At 40.6% G+C, this 8,832-nt stretch overlaps 1 long non-coding RNA gene across 1 annotated transcript; it reads left to right on the plus strand.

Annotated features, from left to right (window-relative positions):
• Positions 1-4,676: 4,676 nt before the first annotated feature.
• On the plus strand, positions 4,677-8,601 carry LOC123102912 (uncharacterized). The gene is made up of 2 exons (XR_006449470.1): positions 4,677-5,095; positions 5,458-8,601. It is a non-coding gene; the product is annotated as an uncharacterized lncRNA (long non-coding RNA).
• The last annotated feature ends 231 nt before the right edge of the window (positions 8,602-8,832 follow it).

The following is an 8,832-nucleotide window of genomic DNA, read 5'->3' on the forward strand; positions in this document are numbered from 1 at the left end:
GCCACTTCATAAATTTCGTCCAAAGGCTATTCTAGGTGCAGCGTCACCTTATTATTGGGCCAGGCCCATGTATTTTCAAAATACTTAAGTATAGGCTGTTTTTAGAGTCCGTATGTGTGGGGAAACAAGAGTTAGGGTTAGTTTCGGACCCCTCCTCCAAGGGCCATGAAATTCCCCCCTCTTCCTCCATATATATAGCCCTTAGGGCGTCGTCTAGACTTTGGGTTTTGTTTAGATTAAAAGTCTGCCATAGCTGCAACTTCGCGTACTTCGTTTGTGCCCAACGATCGGACCAAGACGTCACAGAACCCCACCTTCATTAATAAAGCTTTCCTCTTTTATTCGCAATATCCTGATTGCAATCTCAGTTTCTTGTTTGTTCTTCGTTTGCTCGCAGGAAATAGACCCTCGTGGTCAGGTTGATCATGCTCCGGTGTGGTTAATAACCCTCGGAAGTTGGTTTAGCGATTGCTAAGGCGCGACGTCTTCGCACGTTCGTAGTCGAATCATCAAAGTCGACTCCCACAAAACGATATCTATCTCATCGAAACATCGGGACACCTTCGCCTCTATCAAGTGGTATCAGATTTTCAGGTTGCTCGGTGAGATTTTATAGTTTTTCGTAGTTCAGATCGAGTTTGTCCTTCATACCTACAGTCCACGAAAAAGCCACAAAAAATCGGGTTAGTTCATCATATCCGAACCAATCTGAGCCTTTGCATAAACTTTTTAGGATTTCACATTGTTGAGTTTGCGGTTGCATCGTCGTGTCTAGTTGCTGGTCTTAGTGTCTAGTCCTTTAGAGTTTCGAGTTCTGTTCACAAGTAGTCACGCCGCCGCCGCATCATCATCATCACCGCTACCATATACCACCATCATTGTCACCGCTGCCATATACCACCATCGTCATCACCACTGCCATATACCACAATCGTCATCGCCGCTGCCATATACCACATATCTACTGCCATCACGATAATCCGAGTCCACCTCCATCATAGATTCGCCACCAGTCCGTGTTCCACCGCCCTACATATATTCGCCACCAGTCCGAGTTCCACCAGATTCATCTCCGCCACTAGTCCTAGTACGAGTCCAGGATTTGTTGCTTTGTTTTGGATTTCCAGATCACGCCATACTCCGAGTCGTGACAAAGTCGGACTCCCCAACTTCCGTGCTACCCGCAATCGTGACAGAGTCTGGAAAATTCTGGCTAGGCAGTTTTTAGACCATTTGTAGACTTTTTCGAAAAAAAATTGTTGTGGAGCAAAAAAAAGAGGAAAAAAGTGGGAAAAAAATTCAGAGCGTGCTCCTCCCTTGTTTCCGTGCAGCATCATGATTTTGTTGGTGTTCTAGGCTCGCGTCTCTAGCACGGTCTAGCCTAGGACCAACACAGTACCGTCGTTGAGCGTTTATTCAACTTTGCATCTCTGAATTGATTATTGCTGACCCTTTTTGCTACCATATTATAAGCCTTCCCAGCTCCACATACATCTGCGTCGTGCATTTGACTCTCCCTGGTAATCGCTCTATCCAGGCTTTGAGAGTTTTGACTACGACGGTTGCTGATCACCGCCTGCTGCTGGGTAAGAACTGGTAAGAATTTGAGATTTTCTTGACTGATTTGTGACACCCACCACCACCTCTTGTTAGTAGTCTGTAGGATCATATTCTTGTGTGTTTCTATTGCTGCTAACCATGGCAGGATCACAAGCCGACGAGACTGACTGGGAGAACATGACGAATAAGGAGTTGCATGATAAATTTCAGCAAACGACCAGTGGACAGGTGCAAGATGTGCTAAACAGATTTGAAGAGGCCATGGAGAAGATAGATGGCATGGAGAAGACGTTTGAAACAAAGCTCGATAACAAGTTCAATGAATTGCTCGCGCATCTTCCACCACCACCACCGGCTGCACCTAACGCACCTCTACAACAACAACAACAACAACAACAACAACAACAACAACAACAACAACAACAACAACAACGACGACGACGACGACGACGACGACGACAACTACCTCCACGTCGCGAAACAGCCCTCCGCCGAGTGAGCCGTATCCCTCTTGCGCCTGGCCAAACTGTCGATGCTGCTGTTGATACTTTTGTGGCTCCTGCTGCTGATGCAGAGGAGGATGATTTTGCGGGAGATTACGAGGATGAGGTTGATCAAAATTAGAACTACGTGCAACCACCAGCATCGCAATCACCAGGCCGTCCACATGCAAATAATGGCAATGGTAGGGCTCCCCCTCAGGTATGAGATCATGACCATCTCCCTAAACTGAAATAGAATATTCCACCATTTGAGGGTAGATATGTTCCTGAGATATATCTTACTTGGGAGTTAGAAACTGAACAACAATTTACATGTTTACAATATCCCGAGGAGAGACGTGTTCCTGCTGCTGTTTGTGCTTTCACTAGTTTTGCATGTGTTTGGTGGTTTGAGCATTGTAGATTATATCATATTCCAGCTACTTGGGCTGCTTTGAAAACTGCTATGCGTACTCGTTGGGTTTCACCATTCTATCAACGTGAATTACTTCAAAAATTGCAGCGTTTAAGACAAGGAAAAAATTCTGTAGAAGAATATTATGAGGAATTACAAATTGGCATGATTAGATGTGGTATTGTTGAGGAGAATGAAGCTATGCTTTCACATTTTATGGGTGGATTAAATAGAGAGATTCAAACCATTCTAGAGTATAAGGAGTATACTAATGTCACTCATTTATTCCATCTTGCTTGTAAAGCTGAACGTGAAGTGCAGAATCGACAGACATTGGCGCGAACTAATTTTTTTGCAGGTCGATCTTCATCATGGACACCACGTGCATCCTCCGATTCCACTGCACCAGCATCTCCATCAGGTGCCACCTCCAGCCGTGATACAAGAAAGCAGGCACAACCACCACTATCTGCCAAGAGCACACCTGTCGGGCCTGCGCATAGCTCTTCTTCTTCCATTGCATCAACAGGGCACACAAGTGATATTATTTGTCGTCGTTGTAAGGGAAGAGGACATTTTGCGAGAGAATGCAAATCTCAGCGTGTGATGATTGCTATTGAGGATAGTGGTTATGAGTCCGCTAGTGACTATGATGAGGAGACTTTGGCTCTTATTACACGTGAAGAACAAGGTGGAGATGATTCTGATCATGAGACACAATACATGGATCCTGAAGATGCTGACAGGTATGAATGTTTAGTTGTTCAACGTGTTTTGAGTGTGCAAGTCACACAAGCTGAGCAAAATCAGAGGCATAATTTGCTCCATACAAAGGGAGTTGTGAAGGAACGTTCTGTTCGCGTCATCATAGATGGAGGGAGCTGCAACAACTTGGCTAACATGGAGATGATGGAGAAGCTATCTCTCACCACAAGACCACATCCACATCCTTACTACCTCCAATGGTTCAACAACAGCGGCAAGGTTAAGGTAACACGTACTGTTCGTGTGCATTTTAGTATCTCTACATATGCTGATTATATTGATTGTGATGTGGTACCTATGCAAGCATGTTCCTTATTACTTGGTAGACCATGGCAATTCGATAAAAATTCTGTACACCATGGTAGAAACAATCAGTATACTCTTGTTCATAAGGATAAAAATATTACTTTGCTTCCTATAACTCCTGATTCCATTTTGAAAGATGATATTAATAGAGCTAATAAAGCAAAACAGGAGAAAAGTAAGAGTAAAAATCATATTATGGTAAAAGAATTTGAGCAACAAATGAAGCCTAATAATAAACCATCTGGTGTTGTTTCTGAAATTAAATTGAAAAGTGCATGTTTACTTGCCACCATATCTGATATTGATGATCTAGATTTTAGCAAATCTGTTTGCTATGCTTTTGTGTGCAAAGAGGCATTATTTTCATTCGAGGATGTGCCTTCCTCTTTGCCTCCTGCTGTCACTAACATTTTGCAGGAGTTCACTGACGTCTTTCCACAAGACGTGCCACCAGGATTACCACCTATTCGAGGGATTGAGCATCAAATTGATTTAATTCCCGATGCATCATTACCCAACCGTGCATCATACCGTACCTATCCAGAGGAGACGAAGGAGATTATGCGTCAAGTACAAGAACTGCTCGACAAAGGTTATATACGCGAATCCATTTGTCCTTGTGCTGTTCCTATCATTTTAGTGCCGAAAAAGGATGGTACGTCGCATATGTGCGTTGATTGTAGAGGCATTAATAATATTACTATTGTTATCGTCATCCTATTCTAGGCTAGATGATATGCTTGATGAATTAAGTGACTCTACAATATTCTCCAAAGTTGATTTGCATAATGGATACCATCAAATTCGTATGAAATTGGGAGATGAATGGAAAACAACATTTAAAATTAAGTTTGGATTATATGAGTGGTTAGTCATGCCTTTTGGGTTAACTAATGCACCTAATACTTTCATCTATATCTATCTATCTATACCTATACTAATTACAGACTCCTTGTAAAATCACACGTTGAACGGTAATTAAGAGCCGTTTATCTGGTGGGACCGAATTATTACGGTGGAGATCGACTCATATAATCCTAGGGCAAAATTGACATGCCAGTCACAAAATTTTGCAAAATCATCCATCCGATCCCTGTGTTATGTATTCTACATAGCCATCGGATGAATCCCAGCCGGGCAAACTTTTACACACGCCTCCTCTCTTTTTATAATACAGAATACAAAAAAAATTATCTGCTCCATTGGCCCGTCTTCTCCTCCGCCTCCATTGTTTCTCCTCGGCTGCTCTCCATGCCCTAGGCGGCACTCCCATTCATGGCCGGTGACCCGTCTTCTCCTCTGCCTCCATTGTTCCTCCTCCGCTGCTCTCCATGCCCTAGGCGGCGCTCCCATTCATGGCCGACGAGCAGAAGCTTCAGCCTCCGTCGCGCCCCGAGGTACTCCGTCGCCGCGCGCCCAGCCGGCTCCCTTTTCCTCTTTGTTCTCCGCTGCAGGTCACCGGCCATCCGTGCTGCAACCCAATCTCTTCTCAATCCCGCCCCTGTCAAATCTTTAAATCTCCTCTTATTTCAACTTTTCATATCCAGGACCGTAGTGATGATCTCAGGTAAGCCATGTGTGTTTCTATTTTCCATTAGATTGATGTGCCTCTTTGATCTAGAAAAAGATGCCGGATCTGGGTGTTCTTTTGATCTGAAAAAGGTTGCATCACAATAGCATTAATAATTTGTGTTTTTGCGGGGATTAGTAATTTGTGTTTTAGGTCTCTATCTAGGCTTTTGATTTTTGTTGTAACATTAGTATTTTTTCTCACTATGTATATTTATCAAACTCGCATTGTTATTCTTGGAGTTCCATGTATACAGATCTCCTTTTTGTATTTCATTGCAATGTTATGATCAGTGATGCAAACCAATTTCTCCTCATCCAACCATTAGAATTCTTCTTATTTCAAGTTTTTAAATATAGATGGTTGATGCATCATATGAGGAGGTGTAGTACGCATGATGTTTTCAAGAAAGGAGGCCCCGGTTGGTACTTGAGGCCGTCAAGTTGAGGAATTACGTTGGACTGGTGGCACCGCAACTTACAATCGAAGCCCTACTCGAGTCCGTCTCCCGTTATTCCTGCCCCACTCCACTGGTAAATCACCCTGCATTGTTAAATCCCTACTCCTCCATCCGTTTAATTCATAGAACCCATAACAAGTCGGCTTAATCCATCACATCTCATCAACAACAACAGGCCTTTTTTTCTATCTATCTTCATCACTTCTCTACGTCAGATTATACATTTGGGTGAGTGGGTGAGAACCAGCTAGAATGTGATCTCGCCTAAAGTGGCACCATGCAGCAAGTTTCTGTTAAACTACATCCACATCAACTGTCAACCAGCCAATTTACATTAACTGTTTACACAGGAAGCTTTACACATGTCTTCCCGTGCGACCATTTGTTAGACAACAAAAATAGTTGACGATTCCTATGGAATGAACTTCGACGTTGTATGTTATTTCTCCCGAGTAAACGCTAATTGTTAGATTATCGCATGGTAGTGGTATATATATATATCTATTAATTCTCTCTTCTGGGATTACAAAAGGCTAAGTTGACATTTTAAGTTTTACAAACTTCCTAGATTTCTCAAAATGATTTCCAATAATGTGTATAATCTATCTTTGGCAGATCTGCAGTAAGATTTTCAAATTGTTGCCCATGCAAAATTAAGCTAGATGTATGGCGTACTTGAGTTATATAAATTCTATTTACAGCACATACACGTACTGTTTTTGAAAAGGGATCCAAATCTATGTTTTTATTATTATTAAACACCCATATGAAATTTCCCTGCAAATGTAACCATGGAATCCATATTTCCTAGGTTCGTTCGTGATAATATGCTATTTCTTTTGGAGTTCCAGTGTTTAGATTTTAGAGATGCTAACTTATACAAAAATATGTATCAGTGTGCCCTATTAGTGATTTGCATATTTAGAGCGGGGAGGTATATACATTGATAATGATCCGAATATTGTCAGCTAAATATGTTTTTATGAAACTAACAGATTTATGTGTTCCATTGTGCGCAGCACAATGTTTAGTGTACATGCGTGACACTATATCTACTTTTCCAAATAGTACTCTAGACTAGGAACTGTAAAAACAATATGTGAGAAAACTTAATCACTACCATACTATTTTTAAGTAGGTTGCAAATAGGATATATAGTCCTTATATGACTTTAACTACCTCCAATTCACGTCATTGATCACATTGTAACTGTTCCTGCTGCTGCAGGTTCGACTTCAATTTTTGCTTCTGTACGTATAGTGTTGGTTCGCTTCTCCATAGCTTTCTACCTCCCGGAATCCATCTTCCTATTGCCACATAATTACATCATTTGTTTTTGGGAAATCAATGTATAGATACATTGTTTCCCTCTGCAGTGCACATGCTCTTATATTTGTTTTTGGACTGATTCTTCGATTGATTTCATGCTATGATTGGATAACTAGATTATCTAATTTCAAATTCTCCAGTCTTTTGTATGTTCACTTGCATAGACGGCTTAATCAGTTAATCTAGAACCTAAACTGAAGACAAAATAGAGCACATATACTTGGTCATTTCTCCTAAGAAGATTAATCCACCTTGACTTTAACTTGACTTCCAAAGAAGTTCTGAATGATCAAGCATTTTTTTGGTTTTTAGTAAACTAAAATAATGTTGCACTCTGACAATAATATTCTGATTTTCTAAGTTAACAGAAATCTTTCAATTTCATACCAGTTTTTTTAATCGTGCATTTGAATGATGGCGATATTATCTATTCTCTGAATTCTGCTTGCATGTTTCGAGTTGAAACAGTAACTGAAATTGATAAGTATGCAACGATTTATGTCCTCCAGCATGAGTAAAATGTTGTGGGTTACCATTTCAGATAAGTAACCACTTTTATTTTCTTTGTCTATAATTGACATGTATACATGTTGTCGCTCTGCTTGAACCATCCATCTCCACATTACGCCCGAGACTTCCATCGCAATAATCTATATGTATCCAGGTAGTGTCCAATATGTATACACAAGCTCCTCTCACAGGCCGACTTTGCTGATTGTGACTGAGCGTGTGTGTGTGGCCGTGATGTAAGCTTTATCTTGGCCTGAGTATCAGTTCCCTTTTATGATACAATTTTGGATGCTATTTTATTCTACATGTATAGGTTTCTACAGGTCCCATTGGCTGCTACCTTTTAGTGATACGACAGCTGAATGGCATGCTCACCAGTAGTTCTGTCAAAATGAAATCGACTGGACTGCATTTTCTATGTGTGTTACTAAGTACAAGCTGTGATTATTTTCTTTCTAAGGATAGAAATTTTCTAGGCATTAAGCTTTTTGAGACGTTAAGGTCTCTCATAATTAATTAGCCCTTGTAAGGTGTATACTGACAGTAAGCCCATTGCAGTAATTGGTTGGATAATTCTTTGACATGTTTTATTCAAATGTCTGCTTAAATTAGTGTCAGATTCCCCCTTCATCGATTACTTTTTTGGATATGAATTATTACCATAAGAAGTGCTCCCTCTGTAAAGAAATATAACAGTGTTTAGATTACTACTTTAGTTATCTAAACGCTCTTATATTTCTTTATGGAGGGAGTATATTGGTTCTTCAGTGTTTCATTCTGACAGTACACAAACTATATTGTTTTACGTTGGTCATTTCTCACTCTGCAGTCTGTATCTTTTGCTTCATAATTCATCTGTACACAAGATTGATGCCCAGAAGTTTCAGCCTTCCGTGCTAAATGCCATTCTTTTTTGACTTGATAAACACCAGGTAACATGGAGTCTTCTCATTTGTAATGGCATAGATATAGGAACGAGCAATTCAACTTTTCTTTAAGAAAGCGACACACAAAGGAGAACTAGATATTGTTGTTGAGAGCTAGCTCTGGCCACATGATCATCTATGTATATAGTTTTCAACAAAAGAGAACTGGATTATTGTTACTGAGGGCTAGCTCTGGCCGCATGGTCATCCATGTATATAGTTTTCAACAATAAATGTGTCCTGATTGGTACAGCATAATTTGCAATCTTAGTTTCTTCTGATCTCATAATTTGAAGATGAACTGGAGAGGGGAATGTGTACTATGTTTGGAATCCGTCACACTAAATGTGTATTTGTGGTATTGATGTACAGTTATTAAGAAAGTTACACTTTCCAGCTATTGTTCTACTGAGAGGATGCATGGCTGAAAATTGCTCTAGCTGGAAGTTTATGTCTTTGTGAATGAAGACTAGAGGCGCTGACTTGTAGCCACTCGAACACTGCCATTG

Source organism: Triticum aestivum, chromosome 5A (assembly GCF_018294505.1).
Source record: "Triticum aestivum cultivar Chinese Spring chromosome 5A, IWGSC CS RefSeq v2.1, whole genome shotgun sequence".
NCBI classification, from domain to species: Eukaryota; Viridiplantae; Streptophyta; class Magnoliopsida; order Poales; family Poaceae; genus Triticum; species Triticum aestivum.